Source organism: Buteo buteo, chromosome 5 (assembly GCF_964188355.1).
Source record: "Buteo buteo chromosome 5, bButBut1.hap1.1, whole genome shotgun sequence".
NCBI lineage: Eukaryota > Metazoa > Chordata > Aves > Accipitriformes > Accipitridae > Buteo > Buteo buteo.
In genome coordinates this window covers 18,306,551-18,318,611 of record NC_134175.1, presented here as the reverse complement: position 1 = coordinate 18,318,611, position 12,061 = coordinate 18,306,551, and the positions used below count along the sequence as shown (strand labels likewise).

The window sequence follows — 12,061 nt, the reverse complement described above, 5'->3', positions numbered from 1 at the left end:
GCATACCAGACAGACCCTCCCCTTAGGGAAGTCTGCTGCCTCCCTTAGGCCTGGGTTAAGGACAGCACTAGGAAACTTCCTAGCCTGGTACCGGTTACTGCTCTTCCATGTGGGCAGCAATGAAGCCGCAACGCATAGTCCGAGGGCACTCAAAAGAGACTTCAGGGCCTTAGGATAGTTGGTAAGGGAATCTGGACCACAGCCAATTTTTTCCTCTCTCCTCCCAGTTGTGGGCAGTAACACTGGAAGAAACAGATGGGCCCAGACTATTAATACATGGCTCCGTGGCTGGTGTCACTGCCACGATTTTAGTTTTTTCGATAATGAGATGGTCTACATGGCACCAGGCTTGCTGGCATCAGTGGGATTCACCCTTCTCAAAGGGGGAAGAGGGTCTTTGCTCACAAGCTAGCAGGGCTGATTGACAGAGCTTTAAACTAGGCTTGAAGGGGGAGGGGGATAATATCAGGCTTACCCGTGACAAGCTGTGGCATGACACATCAAGGTCCCTCAGGGGTCTGCATTGGGACCAGTACTGTTTAATATCTTCATCAATGAAATAGGCAGTGGGATTGAGTGCACCGTCAGCAAGTTTGCAGATGACACCAAGCTGAGTGGTGCGGCTGACATGCCTGAGGGCTGGGATGCCATCCAGAGGGACCTGAACAAGCTCAAGAAGTGGTCCCATGCAAACCTCATGAAGTTCAACAAGGCCAAGTGCAAGGTCCTAGACCTGGGTTGGGGCAACCCCTGGTATCAATACAGGCTGGGGATGAAGGGATTGAGAGCAGCCCTACCAAGAAGAACTTGGGTGTAATGGTGGATGAAAAGCAGGACATGAGCCAGCAATGTGCATTTGCAGCCCAGAAGGCCCACTATATCCGGGGCTGCCTCAAAAGAAACGTGGCCAGCAGGTTGAGGGAGGTGATCCTGCCCCTCTACTCTGTTCTGGTGAGACCCTACCTGGAGTACTGTACCCAGCCCTGGAGCCTTCAGCAGAGGAAGGACGTGGACCTGTTAGAGCGGGTCCAGAGGAGGGCCACAAAAGTGATCAGGGGGACAGAACACCTCTCCTATGAAGAAAGGCTGAGGGAGTTGGGGCTGTTGAGCCTGGAGAATAGAAGGCTCTCGGCAGACCTTACTGTGGCCTTTCGGTGCTTAAAGGGGGCTTATGAGAAAGATGGGGACAAACAGGGTCTGTTGTGATAGGACAAGGGGTAATGGTTTTAAACTAAAGGAGGGTAGATTTAGACTACATATAAGGAATAAATTTTTTTACGAAGAGGGTGCTGAAACACTGGAACAGGTTGTCCAGAGAGGTGGGAGATGCCCCATCCCTGGAAACATTCAAGGTCAGGTTGGATGGGGCTCTGAGGAACCTGATCTAGTTGAAGATGTCCCTGCTGATTGCAGGAGGGCTGGACTAGATGGCCTTTAAAAGGTCCCTTCCAACCCACATTATTCTATGATTCTATGAATTAGCAAGAATGTGTTCTGCCTTTCATGCTCTTTCTCTAACTTGGTAAGCTAAGTCCAAAAAAGACCCCCAAAGTATGACTAATGATGTAGTATACTAGTAGAATAAAAGCTGAGTGTTAATACATCAGAAACGTTTTCTAACAGGCTGTATACTGCATCACAACATTATAATTTCACTGCCTTGTTATTCTGCCAAACAAAATGTGTGTCAATTTTAGTAATTACGAAATACATCATGCTTACCTATTTCACTTGCTTCTATCATGGCTTTATATGAATACCAAGATACTAAATGCTGAAGGTCATTTGTATAAGAAAATATGTTCTGGAGTTACAACATACAAAGATTTTTTTTCCCTTGATCTAATGTGAAATCTATCTTGTACCTTTTCATCATCATGACAGTACTGAACTCAACAAGCAAGTGCTATACCTTCACACTGATGCTCTATTTCTTAAATTTTTCTTCAAAAAAAAAAATGCAAGAGGTAGAGAAGTAGTAATTTCAGCTTTTGTAATAACATACTTTTGCTTCCAATCCAAATCTATACTATTTAAGAGTTTGATATTCCAGACAGAAGAAAAAAATCATTAACGTATTCCATATGTAATGACTTTGTGGCTCTACTTGAACCTGTATAGCCAAGCACCTCCTATCTCCCTGAAGACAGCAGAAACTCTAAATCCTCAGTCCCTCCTCTGCAAACTCAGGTTTTAAAGCCAGCATCCACTCTAATGTTTTCTTGTCTACTGACATAGAATCCAAGCCAGAAAACAAGTCTGAACCACATATTTAAGTGTCATTCACACCTAGATTGACACTCCACTCATGAGATTCAAACCCTGCTTAACAAAAAAAAGTTTAAACACTTTTACTTGCCTCTCCCTACTTTTTCTGGTAACTATACAACAACAGTATTCCACCTGTACTTTTCACAGCAAAAGCAGAACAAGAGAAAAGGTCATAGGACACTCTGGAAGGCAACACTCATTAATGCAGCATTCAAGGTTGGATCAGAAGGAGCTATGGAACTGGAATCGCTGACCCAATGTCTCTACTCTTTTTTGCTTATTTGCAGTTCATCCTTCAGTGCCTGAAGCTGTTAACATAGCTGCCTGCCAGCAAATTGTTATTCAGAAACTCATTCATATTGCACTGTTCACTGTCACTGTAACCAATATTTCAAGAATTACACTTCTAGAGCATCTCTCAGCAAAAGGATTTGGATATGCAGCAGAAACTTAAGGCAATTCACTGGTTGTGTTCAAGGCACAGACATTTCAGAAATCATGCAGAGAGGTTCTTAAACTGGAATTATCAGAGAAAGACATGGAAGTCCCTTTGCTGTGCTCTGTTCTTGTACAGAAGCCAACAATTTGTCTCAGAGTACAGCAGCAGCTCTTCAGCTTTAAGTAGTTGGTAAAATAGTATTTGTAACATTGAGTAGCACTACCTCTCCTCATTTACACCTTCTGTTTATCATGATAACAATAAAAATATTTATAAGCGCACTATATATAAAAATTTTAAATAATGTTTTCACTTACACATGCCAAAAGATTTGGCAATCATGCACAAGTCAATACTACCCACATCATATATTAACACACAGGAATGGAAGCACACATAAGAAACTTGGCTATCAGAGTACATTCCAAATTATAAAAGTCCCAGTACGTAGTGTAAGTTCTTCCTAAATATTCCATTTTTATTCTGCCTCAAGAGAGGAAAGATGCATCTTTATTATTATAGCTTAGCAGGAGCTATGCCAATTTTAGAAGACACCAAATAGCATTTAGTCAAGGCTATAAAATATGTGCAAAGTACAGTATGCTTGACATCATCTCAGAGCAAAATGTTCCAAACCATTTAAACTTTGCTCTTTGAAAACTCCTGGATGAATAACCACACTTGTCCTAGTGGACACATACAGGACATTCGGTTCAAATACACTTATCTTGATTATACTATTTAAAAAAAAATTCCAAACCTTAAATCCACATGAAAGGAAAGTCTCCCCAGTCCCCAATAGCCTCAGCTAAACAATCAGTCCTTCCAAAACTCCCCTTTCCAACTTGTACACCCATCCCTGTCTACCTATTTTCTCCAGTTCATAGATGCATCCCCTATTGCATTCTTAGGGAATTTAAATGCGATTAATACTCTCCTCTTTCTTTTGCAAAGTATTTTACATCCTTCTTCTTCTTTTGCAGGGTCATGTAAATAATTGTTACAGATAATTCTAGTCCAATAGATGTAAAAAAGAATCTGCTACTCTAGAGATAGGATTAAAAGTCCTCTATGTCTCAGCACCTTGGTATCTATGTATTTCATATTACAATTGGCTTTACTTACATACCCATAGTTTTAAAAAAAAAAAAAAAACAACTTAGATCTGTGGTATAATGTGAAATAATCCTCACTAAATCATAATACTAACACGTAAAGGCCCAAAGTAAATTCTAAGGTGGGCAACAGAAGACAGAAAGCAAAGCTGAAGTACTTAAAAGAATTAAAGCCACCCTGCAAGATAAACATTACAGTAGTTCCATAAAATAATGAGCTACAGCAGATTAAGGAAGGGAGCAGCTAGAACATGGATTCGGTAACAGCAACTGTATTCAAGTCAAAAAGAAACCTCTTGACAAGTCCAATGGTTGTCTAAACAACCTGTTGGCCATACAGTCTTTAAAAAAATTGGCAGGGGAGCTTTCAGAACTTTTATGTGGTGGTAAGAGCTTTCAGGGAAATAAAAATGAGCAAACCAATTGGTACAAAAAATCAAGATCCACTAAGCCAAGTTATTCTCTTAAGGTCAATTCAGGGAGCAGGATGTTAGGGTACTTCTCAGGGGAGGAGAGCTCTGATTTTTTACAGTTCAAACTCATGTTGTCCTCTATATAAGGAAAAGACTAGGGGGAAAAAAAATATAAATTATTAAGTTCCCAGATTAGACATAGTCATTTCTCACACTTTAAATAAGAATGTATTTGCAAAGGTGAAACTAAAGATGCAGGCATTCTTAAGCAGGGAAGAAACATCAAAGCAGAATATACCTTAATTCCTCTGTATGAGAGAATTTTATCCCATGGATATTTTGAAGATCTCTAAGACTAGAGAAACGAGCAATATATACAGCCCTATCACAGGATGCAACAACTATTTCATTCCTATGTTTTAATTTATGCCCAAATAACAGTTAGAATATCTCTGACCAGAGCAAGGAAATTCTCCTTACAGTTGCTGAGAAGTCCTAAAATCTGACTGTACACTAAAGAACCAAAGGCAAACTGAAGAAATGCAATCTGTCTAAAATCCTACTTATCCTACAGCTTCTTGATAGGCAGCAGGTCCAGGTGATGGTACACATGATTTGTTTTAACACATTAATATAAGATGCTTAAAATTGATTCAGAGCACATTATCTTCAGGACATACATTTTCATTTGTCTTGCCAGGTATTCAGGTAGTGCATCACCACTGACAGGTCAGCAGAGGTCATTCCTTCATACTCCCCTACAGATCCTGGGAAAGAGTACAGGGGCATTTTAGTCAGCTAGCAGAAGTCACTGGCTAATCTGAATTATTCTGCTCAGCACAGATAAACCAACTATGAACCACTGACTAGCCTTCACCACTGTGACAAAGGTTGATCTAACTGCCAGAATGACCATATAGCCAATGAACCCATTTTATTTTCAGACAATACATTTAATGTTTCGTTTTTCTTGATATTGTCATGAATTTGTTTTCTGCTTGTTCTATTATTATTCTCACTAAAAATCAGTAATGTAGAAAACATGACAATGTACATGCTGCAGCAGTGCTGGACAACAGAAATTTTCATAACAACACAGAAGAACAATGAAGCATAAAAATCAGACAGGCAAGTGACTTGAGAGTTAAGATACAGTTCTACGCTTATTTCTCATCTGACCATTAAATGTCACCTAACTGTGCCTTGATTACTGACCTGGAGAATGGAGACAGTGTGAGCACACCAAGCTGCATGAGTAAGCAAAACACTCATGGAAAAATTAGAAAAAGACTCACAGGAGTTTTAAGCTATTGGTAGCCGGTATTTATTTTGGAGGGCAAAGTAAGTAGGGGAAGCTAACAGAAATTAAAATATGTTTCATTATATGGTAAGTAAGTACCATGTATGAATACAAATCTTTTACTACTACACCTCATTTATTAATTTTAACCTCAAAAAATATTTATAAGAAACTGAATCAAAACAGTTATCAAACAAGAATTCCATACAGTTCTACTGTGAAAACTAACATACAGCTGCTTGCCTTACAACAGACACCACCAGCCTGGAGTTCATTAGCTAAGAAACGATCACACAATTTTTTCCTCAATACCCAGTCTTTACACACATACAAACCCCTTATTCTCATATAAATTGATTTGCAGATATACATACATATGAGATGGTTGTTTACAAATATAAATACAAAAGCCTGTCATGATACACTTCAATGCATATTGTAAAAGATGCCACAGAAACATGAAATATTCAGTGACCAGCTAATATTTGTATTCTGCTAGAAAAGAGTGGGACGAGAAATCTTTAAATGTCTACGACATCTATGAAAAAATCCAAACCAAAATATTTGACTGTCAGAATATTTTAATTCATGTGGAGATTTTAAAAAAAGCTTTTCTGATCTATATCCACACATGCTAGCTTCAAAACACCTACGAGATTAAATAGTTTCAAGCAGATCATGACAGTCTCATGAGATCGAAACAACAGTGATAAACGAGCACACTAATTTACTAAAAAAAAAAATAAATGCATAAGGCAGTGAATTACTCTTCCTGACGTCTCTGAGGAATGAATAGGAGTATGTATACATGTAAGCACATACACACTTGCGTGTGTGTGTATACAGGCATACAGCACCAATATACAATTTCTCTGCATTTTATAATTCAGTTAGTGGTACGGTTCCCCAGAGAGTCTCAAAATCAGACAAGCAATCTTTCCTTCAGCTATTCACCCCTTTCCCCTTTAAGTTTGAGTAGGGATGAGACAGAAAGAGCAATGCAAGGCTCAGAAGCTGTTCTTTTGCAATCAAGAAACACAGACTTCTTGATTTAGAAGTTGGGATTTGGAACTCTTTCCTCTGTACACTTTTTAATGTAATTATAATACTGCTTCTTGCTCAGCATGATTCATGCAAGACCACTTTGTTTTCTGTGGACTTGAGCGTGTGAGGACGCCAAGAGTCCGAGTTCCTCGCTGATGCTAAAAACACCTCTGCCTTTAAGAGCAGCTTTGCCCTCTGAAGCTGCTCTGCACTGCACTGAATTTATTCCCACAGGATCCCTCTTCATTGTAAAAAAGGTTTATATTGTAACCCTGTGTAGTGTGGGATTTACTGTTTGGTAAGGATGGTTTCCTCATACAGCTGCTATAGCCTGGCAAGTTCAAAGTATTGGTTGCATCAGCCAGAAATACTGCCCATGCACATCCACTGCAGAATTAAGAGAGGCAGATGAAATCAGCCCTGAACATATCACACTCACCATGCAGCAAAAAAAGCAATCTCTACAGCAAGAAACACCAGTGATGCCTTGAGGACATACTGCAAATGCATCTCTCTGACTAGGAAATTTTGTGTGAAGATAGGAAAGTCACATATCACTGTAAAATCACGAGTCAAACATTTAAGAAGAGCTGTTAATTATTTAATGGGAAGCCTCATGAGCTATCACTAACAAATGGAGATGAAAAGAATAAAAAAAAATTAAACAACACTTTAGTTGTACTAAGCCAGATTTCAGTGTGTACTCCAGACATTATTTGTTACCACAGTAAGAAAACAAGATAGTGATTATGAACATTGTCTAAAGACAGATACAAAGCTGGGAATGGGGCTAGAGGAGACAGGGAAGGTGGAGAATAGACACAACCAAGTTAAATTTCATTGCTGGAAGCGGGGTGAGGAATTTATAGTAGATGACTGTACTAAATTGATTCCCCCACCCCACAAAGCCTTGGAAAACATTGCTTTTACATTTCAAAAAGGACAGTCTTGTGCTTAATATGTTAACTAAACAAAGCTGAGAGTTGAGTGCTGGAAAAGTTTTCCAGTTTGCTAAGCTGACAGGCAAAAAGAAATATAAGGTTGTGGTTATGTTCAACTACCTATCACACTAATTATTCACTCCTGAAAAAGCTGTGTATTTCAGGCTTTACTGAAGTCCAAATAGCAATACACAAATTAAGATTATTTTGAAATAGTCAACACATAAGCCTCATCATGTGTCCCAACTTCTCTTTTTAAAGGGACTTCAGAACTTCTGCATATCAGAGGCAATCCTGTGTTCAAACTCATAGCCCTCCTCAGACATAAAAACATATTTTAAGTTTGAGACACCAAGGAGTCATACAGATTAAGCCTGAACTTTTCAGCAAACACTAAACTTTGTTCTCAGACTTACAACAGTCTCACCATTTAAAATCTGTGAAAATCCAGACAACTGATTGACACCTGCTCCTCACCCCTAGAGGAACAGTCACATCACCGTATTTAAGCAACTGGATAGACTGATTTTTCAGTGTAGGTTCTCTAAATCTAGTAGTCCTATAAAAACCCAACCAAAACTAGAATTCAAACCTGTCTTTGTAAGCCTACAGTCTGCTTATCTCAAGCTGATTTAAGGAAGCACATACTCTGCTTTTTTCCTCCTGTTTGGATAGCAATTTTGATTTAAACACTCTGACAAGTTACTCATTTGGGGCCAGTTTTAAAAAAAAAAAATATGTTTTTATCCAGTGATAAAAGTTTGATTAGGCTTGTGATTTACAAGAAATTATTTAAATAAGGCCAGGTTCCAGATGACAGCTTGCCTAAATCCATGCAGCCCAGAGCTGCATACAACAGAGTAACTTGAGCATCACAGCCCTTGAAAACATGATTTATGATGATTTAATCTTTCCACAAATGGGTATAAAAAGAAAACAGAACTGTTATGCCTGGAAAACAAAATTGCCAACACAAATATTGTAGCCTAAGTAATTTTCTAAATGGCTGTATTATTTCCCAATAATAAAATACATTTGCTCTGTATCAAATAGTGAGCAAAGGACTTGAACATCAAAATGTAATTTAGTTTAACTCTCCAATCCTGGGTTTATTTAGGAAAAAAACCCAAACAATTTGAAGTTTTCCAAATAGTAAATAAAAACCGATTAAGAGCTCCAAATCATACAACACTCAATCCCAACTAACTGATATCTTTTTTAACATAATGTAGATAGTAGCCACATTTGGAGCAACTGACAGTGACATCACTTATGAGAAAATGCCCTCAGCACAGAAATTATCCAAAGTATAAAATTTATATCTTATGATACATTAGATGTAGCTACTGTAATGGCTGCTGTTATCAAAACTCATGAATAAAAGCAATGTCAACATCTATTGATTCAGGAACATTCGTTGATCAAAAATGCCTCCGTTATGAAAGCTATCGAATTTTGTACACTGACACTCAATCAACCGCTAAGGATTGGCAGAGTTCAGAGATTAGCCCCTGCCATCTGCACATGAATATGTGTCAAGTGTTCAGCTGATTAATAAAAAAGAAGTTACAGTGATTACAACTAAAACATATAGAGCACCATTTAAAGAAAAACTAAGGAAGTGATTTCAGTCCACAGGATTCCTCTAACAGATACAATGACACCTTCAGAACATACACTGACCTTCCAGATATTCTGCAGCACATCACTTCTAATCAAGGCTTCAAACAAAGACACAGAAGTTCATCAAATCAGGATGGACAGGCTGAGACACTGGTAGTTGCCAACATGAAGGACTAACGTCAGTGAATCTGTCGGAAGGCAGAAACTCCATCCAGCTTCCAGGAAAAGTTGTAATCTGACCCACTATCTTTGCCTAAAAATCTGAATTTACATGATTCAAACGGGGGAATGATTCCCTCTCTTAGTATTTTGAAATCATGTAGTGAACGCTGCTGCCACATACTCCTCACAGAAAGTCTTCACCTGGGCTTTCAGACTGTCTCACACATTAAGTTCCCATGACTAAGTCTTTGCTAGGCTGTAACACTGCATCCCCTTAGATTTTTCTGAAAAGTTTCCTGTTTGTTTCTATTTCACAGACCTACACCTGGAAGCACTGTTGATTATATCACTTTTGCCACCCTGTAATGGCCTAAGCACACCCTTGCAGTGTCCTTCAACCACAGCCTGGATTTTCCTGATACTTTGGAGTTTCTCAGTTGAGATTAGAACCACTTGGAGCACATGGGACCCTCCTCCCACAATGCTGAACTTCTCCTGTGGATCAAAGTACAGCAGACAGCATCTAAATCGAAGCCTTTGTCCCCTGCATGCTACCTCCAGCACTCTTTCCATGTACAGAACTCAATGGTATAAAAAACAAAAAAGATTAATTCTCATCCTCTACTATTTCACGTTATGACTGCATCATAACACAAAATTGATAGGTAAAAGAAGAAAAAAAAATATAATAAAACGCCAAGCAACTAAGTGGAATCATGAAGAAAATTAAGCTCAAGAATAGGTGAAAAAGAGTGTCAAGTATCTAGTAAATAAGACATTACTTCGGAAATTATAATAGTATTTCTCTACAGTGATCATGGCTTTTAAAGATCCCCGCTGTTACTCCACTTTTGGCTACACTTCATGCGTTGGACACAATGTTATCATCTACTCTTGGCTGTATTCACTTTGTTCTTAATTACAGGCATGGAGCATCCAACCAAAAGCATGACATGAACCATGACTGCCCTTGAGGATGGAAACAATGAAGGAATGAGGATCATGAGCTTCACTGAAAATCCCAGGTTTATACCAATATTGCAACAGCATCACACAGAGAAATTAACACCCACCTTAAAGAATATTGTACCAAGTACAATCACCTCTGAGGGCTTCCACAGAACAGGGCAGGAAGGACTGTGATGTGACTGTGATACAGCCACTAGGTCTAGACACAGTGAAGCCCCATGCAAGGCCAGCTCCAAGGGGCTAACAAGGGAACCAACTCCTGACCCAATGCAAGCTCCCTCCAATGCCTCTGCAGGAATCCTATCTGATCTGAGTTCTGCCTTCTCTAGCTGTATGCACATCTCTAGGAAATAATTACATTAAAAAAAAACCAAACCACCTAATCTCTGTATCCTTCCATTTCAGATTAGAAGCAACCTAAACCTGCAGTTGAGAGAGCAAATATTTACTTTTTAAAACAGCTGGGTATAAAAACATAATTCATTCTTGTCATGTAGTAGAAGAACATGGATAGCATTTTAAAATATATTACGAGATTATATGTATGCACATAGTCCAAGAGTAAAAACACATATCTTCATAGAGGACTGGATTACTAGTATACTAAACCCAGTATTTAACTGCAAAAATGCAGCTGACCTTCTCTTAAGGCACAGTAATGTCCATACAGTTAAAGCCAAGAGAAACATAACCAAACTGGAAAAACATTAAGATACGTATACTCAGCAAAATCCAGGATATGAGATACTTAGTAGAAACTAGCAAAATGTGGAATCAGCATTTTATAACAGTGAAGTCTTTGGTCAAGTAAACTTCAGTGTCTCATAGTAGATTTTGCACTTACTTTTTACTTTACTGGCTATTGAGTTAAGTCAAACTTCCATCAGTAGGGAAGAGGCTAGTCCAGCAGAGAAAGAAGTGCAAAAACTACAAGAGTTGATATCAAGACATTAATGATACCAATATGGTGTGCTAAATAAAGGAAAGATACCCTACCCTCATTTCACCTGATTATTTTCTATAATAAAACACTAACTGCTAACTGTAGCTCTTAAAACTCAAGAGCACAAACACACCCATACTCAAGCCCCTAATTAACAAAGACAACAGAGAAGGTGTTTCATCACTTCCTACAGAACTCCTAACAGAGTACTCCTAATCCTAAGCAAGACTGTTGAGTGAAGAAAGAAAAGACTCTTTGATTTATCACAGTAAGGTGGAATGAGACATGAAAACCTCTTGCCAGCTCATTTCAAAGGCTCTGCAGGTTATCAGTTTCCCTAAGTGAGAAATGCCCTGGATGTCATCTGATATCATTAAAAATGCTGGCTAATATTTAAGCTCCCCTGACAGGTAGCTGGAGTGTGGGGGGGAAGTTGATGGGAGCCTTTCCCTCTAGCTGAGTATCATCTGAATCAGACTTCTATGCACTGAGCTGAATGCACTGAAGCCCAAGAATATTTTTTTTTCTTATTAACTAACAAAATGATTATTAACACAACTTTAGGGATTAACACATACATGTTGATAATCACTACAGTTGTCTTTACCTGAAGTGTACTTTTCATTTGCTTATCTGTAGAATGAAATTATCACAGCTTTTCCAATTACTGGCCACGTGTCAAACTGGGTTTTCTATAACCAGACTTGTAAACAGACCAGAATCCTAAGGACACCCTTGTGTATCAAATCTATACCACTACCACAAATAATCACACTAAAGCAGGATAGTCTTTGAGGATGAAAACATAAACAAAACTGTGAACGACAGATTTATTGCAAGA

General features: G+C 38.7%; 1 protein-coding gene across 4 annotated transcripts in view; it reads right to left on the bottom strand.

Moving 5' to 3' along the window:
* The window catches only part of GULP1 (GULP PTB domain containing engulfment adaptor 1), a 163,139-nt gene that overhangs the window by 111,126 nt on the left and 39,952 nt on the right, over nucleotides 1-12,061 (bottom strand). Inside the window, exon 2 of one of the 4 annotated variants that reach the window (XM_075027970.1) lies at nucleotides 4,919-5,005. The exons of the other annotated variants lie outside the window; for them this stretch is intronic. The gene's annotated coding sequence lies outside the window, so the exon portion shown is untranslated. The remainder of the gene's footprint in view (nucleotides 1-4,918; nucleotides 5,006-12,061) is intronic. 4 annotated transcript variants of the gene reach the window in all.